The sequence below is a fragment of the Malaclemys terrapin genome, chromosome 1 (assembly GCF_027887155.1).
Source record: "Malaclemys terrapin pileata isolate rMalTer1 chromosome 1, rMalTer1.hap1, whole genome shotgun sequence".
NCBI lineage: Eukaryota > Metazoa > Chordata > Testudines > Emydidae > Malaclemys > Malaclemys terrapin.
The window spans coordinates 35,381,630-35,394,934 of NC_071505.1; positions in this window are offsets into that span (position 1 = coordinate 35,381,630).

The window sequence follows — 13,305 nt, forward strand, 5'->3', positions numbered from 1 at the left end:
TTAGAGATTAATGAGTCTGCTACAACCTTAGCTAAGGGCCATGTGGCTTTTAGCTCATGCAGTAGAGGCTCATGCATTTAGTTCCAGAAGTCCCAGATTTGACCCCGCCCACTGATGACTGGGGTCTGTCGGCGTTACATTTGCACAGTCTTGCTTCTGGGCACCTCTACACTAATAATAATAATGATAATGTGGCTTCTACTCACTCTGTGCTGAAAAAAATCTTTACAAGAGCAGGGAAATAACAGAGCTGGTCAGATACTTTGGAAAATCCTTTGACAGAAAATGCAATTTCTACACAATCAAAAGTTGCCTCTGAATGCTGGCTGAGCAGGGCCGGCTCCAGGCACCAGCTTCTCAAGCAGGTGCTTGGGGCGGCTGTTCCGGACAGGGGCGACAGTTTCAGGTATTTGGCGGCAATTCGGCGGAGGGCCCGTCACTCGGCCTGGGAGTGAGGGACCTCCCGCCGAATTTTCGCCGCAGATCGCGATCGCGGCTTTTTTTAGATCGCAATCGCGGCTTTTTTTTTTTTTTTTTTTTTTGGTTTTGGCTGCTTGGGGCGGCCAAAACCCTGGAGCTGGCCCTGTGGCTGAGAATTAGGATCCAAAACGCTATCTGGGTGGGATCTTCTCTTAGGGATGCAGCAGGGATGGGGTGCAGAGAGCGCTGTAAGGATCCCGCCCAGATCATCAGACTGTGAGAGGATGCTGCACAATGCAAAGAAGGCAGACGTTTCCTGCCAAGTCTATTTGGCATGCCTAGGGAGAAGCTGAGAAGTTTGGAGCACTGGCCAAATTAGATTTTCAGCTCAAATCTGAGCCTAAGCCTTTTTAAAGCTTTGGGAAGATTGCACATCTTTAATACAAGCAATCTTTCTAATACAGCTGTCAAGCTATACCTGGTATAGCTTTACCATCCACCGCTTAGGCTCAATCCTAGGTTTAAAAGCCTTAACAATTACACCTAAAGCTACTAAGAGCACACTATTGTAATCTTGATAACTTATTCACTTACCAAAAATGTTATTTTATACCCTCTAATATTATTTTAAATTCATTATTTTCATTACTTTATACAGCAGCACTCCCTTTTTAAAGCTTCTAATATCATTCTTTTCTGTTTGCAGTTTTATAATGTCTTATGAAATGGAATTAACTGGAGATTTTTGATGGGAACAATTCTATCAAGATGGAGGTGGGCTTTCTGGTTTACTTGTAATTCTTGTACTGGGCCTGTTCATTAGGCTGTAATCCTTTCAAACACCTGCAGTGTTTTGTTTTTTTATTTTATCTGAAAAGCCTGAAAAAAATGTAGCAGCATCTTGACTTGCAAAAATAGTATCCTGTCTTCATTTTCAGGGGGAGCTGCTTTCCATCAGGTCGTGTTGCATGACAGCACATAGGGTCTGATTCCCCCCTACCTTACTACTTTGCGCAGTCATTTAAACCTATGCAAAATAGATGTAAAGTGCTATTAAATCAGAGTTCTGCCCTCACTTAAATCAGTGGTGACATCTACAGCCACTTAGCAGTCATTTGCGCATGTGTAAATAACTACACAAGGTGCAAGGCAGTGGAGAACCAGACTCACAGGTGGTAGCAGCAGGAGCAGAGCCAATGGGGCATGCTAGATTCTCTCCTCTTTCTGCCTTTGGCTCAGAACAACAGAGGACGGCAGTAGAACACCTGCTTCCAGAAGGAGCAGCAGAGGAAGCAATAGATCCCCAGCATCCTCTTCCCCATAGTATGGAGCCAGCAATCCCACGAGCACTCCATAAAAGGCTCCAGCACCTCAGAAGATAGAGAGACTCTAACAGTAGAGAGGAATGTTAATATACCGATCTCCTGGCAGAGAACTGATGGCACCTGAAAAACATTCTTTCATTCTTCCAGACTTTGCTTACACATGTGATCATATGTACATAGAACTCACTGCATGTATGTAAGTGGAGTTGGGACAGGATAAGTGGAATTGTCTTCTGTTAATTCTATGTGACTTGATGGAGATAGGGCAACAGCTATGGTACCAGAGTCCCTCTGAGTCTTAGGTGTAGATTTTCCATTTCTCCGTTGCTGCACTGGTCCATGCTAATATTAGATCTACCAGCTGACTTCAATGCTGTTAATCATGAGGTGTTGTTAACTTAGGCTACATCTACACTACGGGGGGGGGGGTTGATTTTAAGATACGCAAATTCAGCTACGTGAATAGCGTAGCTGAATTCGACGTATCGCAGCCGACTTACCCCGCTGTGAGGACGGCGGCAAAATCGACCTCTGCGGCTTCCCGTCAACGGCGCTTACTCCCACCTCCGCTGGTGGAGTAAGAGCTTCGATTCGGGGATCGATTGTCGCGTCCCAACGGGATGCGATAAATCGATCCCCGAGAGGTCAATTTCTACCCGACGATTCAGGCGGGTAGTGTAGACCTAGCCTTATATACAGAAAGATACAGGAATAGACAAGGCTACTCTTGAGTGTCTCCCCTTTCCTGGCTGAGAGTCCTACATTATGCATTGGGAAATTTCTCATTGATTCTGAGCTCACCTATAAGCAGAGTGCCTCAGAGTTTTCTCCTTCCACATCATTTTGTTTATGGTGCTGGGGGTTAATGACAAAGTATGGGCTGTGAAGTTTTCAGTACAATGATGACACTCAGATCTATATCTCCAATTTGGCTATTCCAGCAGTGGCAACTGAATTCCCTACCTAATATCTGGAGGAGGTTTCAACATTGATAAAAGCAAGATGGGCAAAGCTCAGGCCACACTGAAATGCTTTTGTCAGTTTGGGCAAAACAGGTGAAAGCTATGACAGAATCTTTATCACTATGTTGATTGACAGAGTTGTCTGCTGTTCATCTCTTGAGTTCTTAAGTTCAGGATCTGGTTAGAGATTTTAGACGATCAAGTAGCAGTGGTGACTGGGCTGCTTCTTGCCATGGCCAGAAATGTGTAGTGTTTTCTTTCAGACACAAACTTCATTATTGTACGTCAGGCTTTTTTCTCTACCAGATTAGAAGATTAGACTAATGCAATGTGCTTTGCATGGAACTACACCCTAAGTTTATTCAGAAGTTGAAACTGGTGCACAATTCTGCTTCCCACTCATTCAGTCATGTATCTCAGCGCAGGATATGACACTGACACTGTGTGATCTGCACTGCTTGGCTTCCTGATAGAATTTAAAGTGTTGCTATTGATCATAAAGCCCTAAATGGCCTTGAAAGGCCATCTCTCTTCCCGTGGTTACTGCACAGTCTAGCACCTTCCAGTAGTGGCCTTGTCATTTGAACTCTAACACTTCGCAGCAATCTGCAAGGTTGTTCAGAACAGTTGTATTTAGTAGTGTAGAGGACACTCAGAACTCCTAACAGCAGCAAAGAACTCTGTCTTTGATGGATGCATCTTGCAAAGTCCAGGCAAATGCAAACCAGCACAATGAATGCATGTTTGATGGGTGAAGTTTGCCATGACAGCTGCTCTTGGAGGTGGGCAAGACAAGGAAGTTGAGTCTGGCTCAAGCAGAGTGTTTGGCTCTGACTCAGCTCTATGCCCATGTGAATGAGCCAAGAAAGAGCCAACCCAGTAAGAATATTCTGGCATTTCTTCCTGGCAGTTACAGTGACTGTATATATCACTTCATACATTCTCCCGTTTGTATGCGTATAATCAGTTCCAATGGATCGACTAATGTTTTGGCATGGCTCTGCCTTGGCTCTGGCTTCAGACTTTCTGGCTTGTTTATGTCCATTGCATCCAGCATGCTTGTGAAATTAATTAATGTGTATTTAAGAATAACTAATATCCATTCTATGTTTTAAAAAATGGTCCCGCGATAGGGGAGATTAAAATAAATCAAACAATGAATTACACATTAAAATAACCTTAACTACCAGCTTTAGTACATCAAAGCAGGGTAATGCAAAGTTGAAATTTAACCTCTGACTCCGTTACCTACATCTATATATTACAGTGCCTCGTGGGTGTGGGGCTGTTTGTGGATGTTTATGTGTATATATAATACACACATATATATTATATACGGTATATGTCGGGGTTGCATTCTTGAAAAGGGTGACGGATACCGAAACGACAGATACAAGGGAATTTTTCCCCATAAAAAATAATGGCCCACCCCATCTCCTCCCGCCCCCTCCACCTCCTTCCTGCCTCTTCCTGCCCATTTCCATCCATTCCTCCGAGCGCACCCTGTCCCCATTCCTCCCCCCCCAGCGCATCCTGCACGCCACTGAACAGCTGTTTCCCAGTGTGCAGGAGGCGCTGGGAGGGAGGGGGAGGAGTTCACGCTGCCAGCGAATGGGAGGGAGGGGCACTGACTGCCGGTGGGTGCTAAGCACCCACAGAAAAGCGATGCAAAAGGTGAAGTGACGGATATGCGGATTGGGACCAACGTGAATCGGAACACGTTTCCCTATTGATCAGCAACGGATACACAAAATGACGGATAAGGGGGAGACGTATACCGGGGACCCCCTGTATTTTATTTATTGAAGAAGTATCTAAGAATGAAAAAAAATAGTGCATTGTCGTAATATACTGGTTGCTGACACAACAGACTATAACAACTTTTGTTTGATGTCCTGGCAGGACGGTTCTTTAATATGAGTGTTATTGATACCACGGATTGTAGTATCTCTTATAAAACCATTACAGGCTATTATATTAGTGCGCATTTGAATATACAGTAATTGATGTATCATTGACATAACAGCCCATTGCCTCAATACCTCTCCAGCTGTATGTAAATTAAGCCCTTGAACTGAACATAATTTATGAATTTCAATGCCTTCCATATACAACTGCAACTATACTTTAGTAAATGAAAGAGCTTGACAAGTTTTAATTTTCCATCAGTAAAACAACAAAATTATTATTATCACTATTTACCAAGCACCCCAGAAAATGATACATGTTTCATAAAATACAGCCTGTCAGAAAAGCATAGAAAACCAGGTCCTGCGTCATTGCAGTCAATGGGAGCTTTGCTATTGACTTCCATGGACACAGGATCTAGCCCATAATCTTGATTTGACATGATACAACAAAGGAAGATCATAAAGAAGGAGGGATTGGTGATAGTAAGATTGTGGCTAAATGAGTATGGAAAGGTCACATCTTGATGATTATTTGCATTGTAGTCCCACCTAAAGACCATAGTTGGGGATCAGGTCTCCTTGTGCTAGACGCTATACCCACTTATAACAAAAAAGACAGCCACTGCTCCAAAGCACTTACAATCTCAGTAATGATGATGTTTCAGTTTCCTTTTACAATCTGTTGTTGATTTACTGAAATTATATTCCACTTTATAGGCTCATTTGAACAATCAAGCTGTGTATTAATAAGGAGGATCCATAAATATCCTTAAATAAGAAGCAATTTATTTGTCTATTTTTTTTAAATGTTTGATGTTGATGACACAGGAAAATATCACCCCAATTTATCCAAGAGAATATTCAGCATGAAGCTTCCTTGCATAGCTTCGCAATGTGCCTCAGACCGGGCCTGTATGGAATGCCTCTTGGGTAGTTCAGATTCCATGTCCACTCAGTCTTTGTCTCTCTACTAAATGTTAATAGGGAAGGTGATTTTTGTGGTGTGGACTGTCCAGCAGGGATTAGACTGAGATCACATATTTATTTCATTTAGGTCAAAGAGCCATTAGATAGTAATGCCTTTACTCTGACCTGAGCGGGATTGAAACCAGTAATCTGATGGTAGAGGGGAAAAAAAACAAAAACTTGTTTCCTTTTGCACTCTTCGGACCTAAAATTAGTCAAAATGTTTTAAACCAACATGAAAAACATAGTTTGGTTTTTTTTAAATACACATTTTGAATGATCTTTAAACTTTTTAACTTGTTTGGCTCATTGGCTGTATCTGACATTAATGTTGAGTGCATTTGTATATAGCACCAAAGAGCCCAATTCAGCAGTGGATTTTACTGCACCTTTTGCAAAGTATATTCTCCCTTTGAGACTTATGTGTATATTTCACTTGGGCTAATGGGAGTTATATGCACTGAGAGAAATTAATAACCTATTCATTCTGTACACTGGGCAGCAATTTTTCATTTCATGCATCATATACAACTGGCTATACAAGGTCAGTAAGTATTCTTAACATACAGAAGAAAAAAGATTGAGACAGCTTTATTGTTTTGAAAGCTAGATACATTGAGCTCATAATTCATTTCCATAACAGTGTAGCATCAGAAGCTGCACTGACAGCCAGTCATAAAATCCTTAACACAAAATCCCTGCCCTCTCACTGAAGTCAATTTGGCCCAAATTAAACAACAAAGGAACAAACCCAAAAACACTTTACAAAAGAATCTGTAAAATAAATTGAGTTTTGGACTATTAATAACACAAACCAAACAGCCAATTCCATTCACATAGACTAAGACCTCAGCAGTTCAAAGTGCAATGGAAACTCTGAGTATTGTAATGATGTGAAAAGAAAGTTGAAAGTGTTGAAGAAAATGCAAACTAGTCAATAAAGGATGTTTAAGACAGATGCTAGTTAAAAGGCTTGTCTATAAGGAAACTGACAGGCAGAACTATAGTAGTATAATACAGCTGCAGTTCTGCTGGTATATCTCCCAATTTGGATACTCTATTTCAAAATAAAAATGACTTTATTCCAGTATAATTACTCTGCTTCCAAAGATTCACTCCCAAGGACTTTTAGGTGTAAATGAAATGTCATTTATTATCTTTGGATATAAAGGACACTCGAAATGGAAACAGATGAGCCTGAACCTCTGGATTGAAAATTTCTTGAATTTGGGGGCAATTCAGATACAGACCCTCTCTAATTGTGTAAACTGGGACAAAAGTAATGAACTAATCTGAGTATGCCCATGTATTTCCTCAGGATAATCTTTACCTTTACCATGGCTTTGTGAATCACCTCAGGGAGATAGTAAACATAGCTAAAAACTCAATTTCTTGAAGGAAAAAAAGTTCATTTTCATTTACATTTCAAAGGCTATTTTAATGTCTACAAATCTAATTCCCAGAGAAAAAATAGTTTTCTTAAAATTAGAATTTGCATTAAATCCTCATTATTTTTGGCTACAATTCAAATAAAGACTCAATCTGGGAATTAATTTCTGATGGTGTTTATAGTGCATACTTGATTAGCTGGATTATGTAGCACAACACTGCTTCTTAATCCACTAATAATTTCATGACAGAATGGCCATTGTCCTGGAAAAGTGCCCTGTCCAGGCCAAGCCTGCTTTGGCAAGTAGTGGAACTAAGTGACCTTATACATCCTTCCCATCTTTAATACCTGCTCTTCTCTTGTTTTAGCAGCTAGCTTGATGTTTGGTGCAAGTTGGGTAGAATACAATACTTGTGCTAGGTCTCTGTGGTTAGAATTGGTTTCCTTTCCTGTAAATCAATGTTTCCCATACAGAAGCCTGGGCTTAGGTGGAGGGAGGACTGAAAAGAGAAGCTGTGGGGTTCCAGGCAGAAAAGAGAAGAGCAGTGCAATGGTAATGGTATATGGCTACAGTTATAGTCTCAATGCAAACGCACTGCTATGGGCGACATGATGGGCAGCTCCTTGGGCTCCCTCCCTGCAAAATCCCTTACAATAGGGCACTAATAGCTCATACATACAGGACTACAGGCTCAGGAAGCAGCTCTCTGGGCCCAAATCTCATAACAGAACACCTTAACAGTGAAAACACGTTTGCATGATACAATTTGATTTCCTGATAGTGAGCATCCAATCGTGCCAAATTTTCTCTTTGCTCCATTTTCTGTACAATATGACTGGGACTTTAAGGTGCACATGGTTGAGTTTTACATAAACTGAAACTTTTTTCTTTAGTAGGTAGAATGCCTGTTCAAAAAAACACCCTTCCCCTCAAAAAACCAAAACAACTCCCAGCCCCAAAAAATCTCCAAGAGCTTGTTTGATGTTGATGTAATTCTTTTGTCCTTTTTCTATGCGCTGCATGCAAAGATCCACAATCAACTACACTGTAGGGAAGTCTGAACTAAAAGTAAAATTACAACCAGAATAACAAGTTTATAATTTCAGTTTTTCTCTTATTTTCTTATTTGTGTGATGTGTGTGTGTGCCTTCTGTCTCTGAGGCTGTCATAACTATAAAGGGAAGGGTAACAGCTGTCCTGTGTACAGTACTATAAAATCCCTCCTGGCCAGAGACTCCAAAATCCTTTTCCCTGTAAAGGGTTAAGAAGCTCAGGTAACTTGGCTGGCATCTGACCTAAAGGACCAATAAGGGGACAAGATACTTTCAAATCTTGTGGGGGGAAGGCTTTTGTTTTGTGTTCTTTGTTGGGGAGTGTGTTCGTTCTCGGGACTGAGAGGGACCAGACATCAATCCAGGTTCTCCACATCTTTCTAAACAAGTCTCTCCTATTTCAAACTTGTAAGTAAATAGCCAGGCAAGGCGTGTTAGTTTTCCTTTGTTTTTCTCAACTTGTAAATGTACCTTTTACTAGAGTGTTTATCTTTGTTTGCTGTACTTTGAACCTGAGACTAGAGGGGAGTCCTCTGAGCTCTTTAAGTTTGATTACCCTGTAAGGTTAATTTCCATACTGATTTTACAGAGATGATTTTCACTTTTTTTCTTTAATTAAACGCCTTCTTTTTAAGAACCTGATTGATTTTTCCTTGTTTTTAAGATCCAAGGGGTTTGGATCTTGATTCACCAGGAGTTGGTGGGAGGAAGGAGGGGGGATGGTTAATTTCTCCTTGTTTTAGATCCCAAGGGGATTAGATCTGTGTTCACCAGGAGTTAGTGGGAGGAAGGAGGGGGGATGGTTAATTTCTCCTTGTTTTAAGATCCAAGGGGTTTGGATCTGTACTCACCAGGGAATTGGTGAAAGGTTTCTCAGGGCTTCCCAGGGAGGGAAAAATTGGGAAATGGTGGCAGCGGAACCAGAGCTAAGCTGGTAGTTAAGCTTAGAAGTTTTCATGCAGGCCCCTACATTTGTACCCTAAAGTTCAAAGTGGGGATCCAGCCTTGACAGAGGCACCTCTCACTTTCCTAGCCATTATAGGCTTACAGATCAAAAAAATAAGAAACAAGAAAACAAAGTTAAAATAAAAGCTACAAACAATAGTTTCGGTACCTTAATCACTGGTTCTTTACGTCTTTCTTGTTCTCCAATCAAACTTCATTTAGCTAGGTTTGCTATCTCATGCTGCTGTTGCTGCTCCTGGAATAATAATTAAGGAACACCTCATGAAATACAGTATTGAGAAAGAAGCCTCACCATAAAATATGGCCTATCTTTGTACTAGAAAAGCTTCTACATCAAGTACATACACAAGAGAAATGCCAAAAAGAGGATAGGTATTTAGAAATTTGGTCAGAGGAGGCCTTCCCTACCAGCAAGCCAGAATCTTTAGCCAGATTATTTGAATATTAACGTGATCCTGAATAAGTAATATATGATGCAATACATTAATATTTTGTAGTAACTTTGCCTTAATAAAGAAGGGATTTTTAAATAATAATAACCACAAGTAGCTGTCCCTTCTTACACTACCAGACTGATTGTTAAAGGAACTGTTGTAGAACTTGTAGGAGCACACAAAAATTACCTCCACCAATGAAGAAAAAAGTGGATAAAATGATAGTAATTTAGAGGCATTGAGGAGTATCAACAAAAAAATATTGTCCATAGTATACCAAAATATATATTCAGGTAGCACTATATTTTTCACCCAGTGCAAAAATACACTGGAAATTTATAACATCATTACAGAATAGTGTGATGCTAGAACTCAGTACAAGTTAATACAATTGATACTTAGGACTTGATCCAAATCCTACTGAAGTCAATGTAAAGACTACTTTTCACTTCAGTGGGAGTTGGATCAACCTCCTAGATAATTTGAGTAAGTCTACATTATATTTTTATTGCAAGTTGGCTAAATTTATGATTGACTTTCATAACTTTTTGTTTCAAGAGATGATAAAATGATTAGACTTTGTATTTACTATCTCATATCTTATTGAAAGCATTTGTGTGTTGTAGTGAGATATGAGTTGCATATGAAACCCTTTTCAGATTAAAAGGTTCTTATTTTTAGATGACCTTCCCAACCCCACATCAAACCAGCAATGCTTTATCATCATAATAGGCCAAATTCATCTATGGCATAATTCCATTGAGATAAATTAAGCTACACTGATGATATATTTGGTTAATTTAGTAAATATTTTCATCACTTTGATTATATGTAATTTTTAAATATAGATTTTATCCTGGAATATATGATTTACTTAGTCACAACCTAGAAAAGTGAATGTCACTTATGGGAAATGTAAGCATATTGGACCCTGACAAATTGAATTTAATCTTAAGAAATCCTTTGATTTGACAGATGATATTGTTCACTTCTGTCTGGATTTGTTTGGAGACCCCATTTTATGGTTGAAGGGCTGCATATATAGAAAGCCTATACATCTGCTATGCAGTTCAGCTGCTATTATGAAGCGTGTGTGGTTTCTGCAGTCTTAAACATGCATTACCTGTCTTGCACATTTCCTAATTAGTTCAACCAATTTTCTTTCTGTCTCCAGGTAATATGAACCAATGATCTGAATCTGATGTTGTTAACAGAATAGAGTTCTGAACAAATGTTTTAGGTCACAGTCTGTTTACAGCACTACAAAGAGTGCCTTATTTGTCCCCTAATTTATACATTTAGATTTCTTTATTAATTTACCAGAAAACTAAACCATTTTGAATTCCAAGACCTTAACAATTATTCAAGTTTATTCCAAAGCAATTATTGATCCAAGCTGCAACTCACAAGAGAATACTACTCTTAAAAGTAAGATGTCAGGATTGAAAGATAACCACATCATTACAGTGTTTAAAAATGTATGAATATACCTGCTCAAACACACCATACAAGTTTTTCAAACTTTAGTTTCCCTTCCACGATGTCCTGCTTTTATTTATTTTAATATGAGTGACACATTCAATCAAACAAATCACCTGCTGGAATGTGATAGATTTATTTATTTACATAGTAAATCTCATACACTACATTAGTGCTTTCTTCTAGTACAGTGGTTCTCAACCAGGACTCCAGGGCCCCCTGGGAGGCTACGAGCAGGTTTCAGGGGGGGCCGCCATATATGGCAGGCATTAGACTCTCTGGGGCCTACGGCAGAAAGCCAAAGCATGTGTGGAATTCTGTGCAGGACTGCGGCATTGTAATTGACTTTACAAAAACACTGACCAGGCAGAAATGGGACGTGCTCTGGTTCCACCTTCAGAAGGTGCACAGACACTTGTATCTGAAACAGCACACCCTACCTACTCCCAGGTCCCCACATCACTCAACTGATTGAACCCTGTAGTGAGTCGGTGTGGCTCCCCTCCTGTCCAGAAGAGGGAGCCCACGTGCCGGCACCAGAGTGGGTGGGACCACCACCGCCTGTCCCCGCCCCCCGGAAGTCAAGGGGCGGGACAGGAAGTATAAAGGCCGGCCGCCAGAGCTCAGTTGGGGCCCAGCCACCACAGGGAGCAGACGTGCGGCCGGTAGCTCCTGGCCAGGAGACCGTCGGAGACCGGGGCCTGGACCCTGGCTGGCCTGAGCTACCCCGGGCCCGCTACGAGGAGGAGCCGCTGGAGCCCGTTCACGCCCGCCACTGGGAGAACCCCTGGGAACCGGACCCCACTAACCCTGAGGGTGAGACTGGACCCGAACCCCTTCGCCCCTGCTGCTATCCAGAGGAGCCGCCTGAGGACCATTGGCCGGACTTCCCGGCAGAGCTACCAGACTTGCCGCCGAGCCCGGGCAGAGAGGAGCCCATGGAGATGGACTGGCCCGATCCCGGCGTAACGAACGAGGTAGGCTGTGAGGGGGATCACGGAAGTAGCCCGGGGATAGCCGACCCCGGTCCGGCTGCAACTGAGTGTGAGCCTATGTCAGTGTGTTGCGGCCTGGATACCCCACTGACCAGCAGCGGCAGCAACCGCTGTTAGGGCCCCGGGCTGGAACGCAGTGGAGTGGGTGGGCCTGCGTTCCCCCCTGCCACCCCCTGCACGGGTGGCAGGCTTCCCCCTCACCCAACGCTCGGCTACAACAAGCCTAGGCGTACCTTACCAGAACTATCTGCTCGCTCAGCCCCTGCAACAAGGGCCTGAGCCTAACTGTGTCTGCCCCGCCCTGATCCAGGGCCTGGGCTTTGAACTATTTGCTCGCTCAGCCCCTGCAACAAGGGCCTGAGCCTAACTGTGTTTGCCCCGCCCTGATCCAGGGCCTGGGCTTTGAACTATTTGCTCGCTCAGCCCCTGCAACCAAGGGTCTGAGCTAACTGTGTTTGCCCCGCCCTGATCCAGGGCCTGGGCTCTGAACTGTCTGCTCGCTCAGCCCCTGCAACCAAGGGTCTGAGCTAACTGTGTTTGCCCCGCCCTGATCCAGGGCCTGGGCTCTGAACTGTCTGCTCGCTCAGCCCCTGCAACCAAGGGCCTGACCTAACTGTGTTTGCCCCGCCCTGATCCAGGGCCTGGGCTCTGAACTGTCTGCTCGCTCAGCCCCTGCAGTCAAGGGTCTGAGCTAACTGTGTTTGCCCCGCCCTGATCCAGGGCCTGGGCTCTGATCTATTTGCTCGCTCAGCCCCTGCAGTCAAGGGTCTGAGCTTTAACTGTGGTTGCTCCGACTCTGCACTAAAGAGCCGGAGTTTCGGGACTAACTGACCGCTTGTTCCCACAGTAGTGAGTCGGTGTGGCTCCCCTCCTGTCCGGAAGGGTCGAGCCCCGGCTAGGACCTACCACAAACCCATATTCATATCTGGTTAACAGACTTTCAACTGGATATATGATACTCTAAAGGGGAGATTGGAAAAGGCCCAAATGAGAGTTCTGTGCACAATTCCCACTGACTTTGCTTGATTTTCAGTGGATGTTGGGCCCCCTAACTGCTCTTTGTGCCTTTGAATATCTCCCCTTAGGAATTTTTTCTTTAAAATATATCTAACAAAACTTATAACCATGTAATAATTGCAATTATAGAGTGGCATAATATGTGTCCTGTCATTTGTATATCTGCTTAAATTTGGCTTAAAATCATAGAATCATGTAGGATTGGGAGGGACCACAATAGGTCTAGACCACTCCCCTGCACTCAAGGCAGGAGTAAGTAATATCTAGAGCATTCCTGACAGGTGTTTGTCTAACCTCTTCTAAAAAACCTCCAATGACGGAGATTCCATAACTTCCCTAGGCAATTTGTTACAGTGCTTAACTACACCGACAGTTAGGAAGTTTTTCC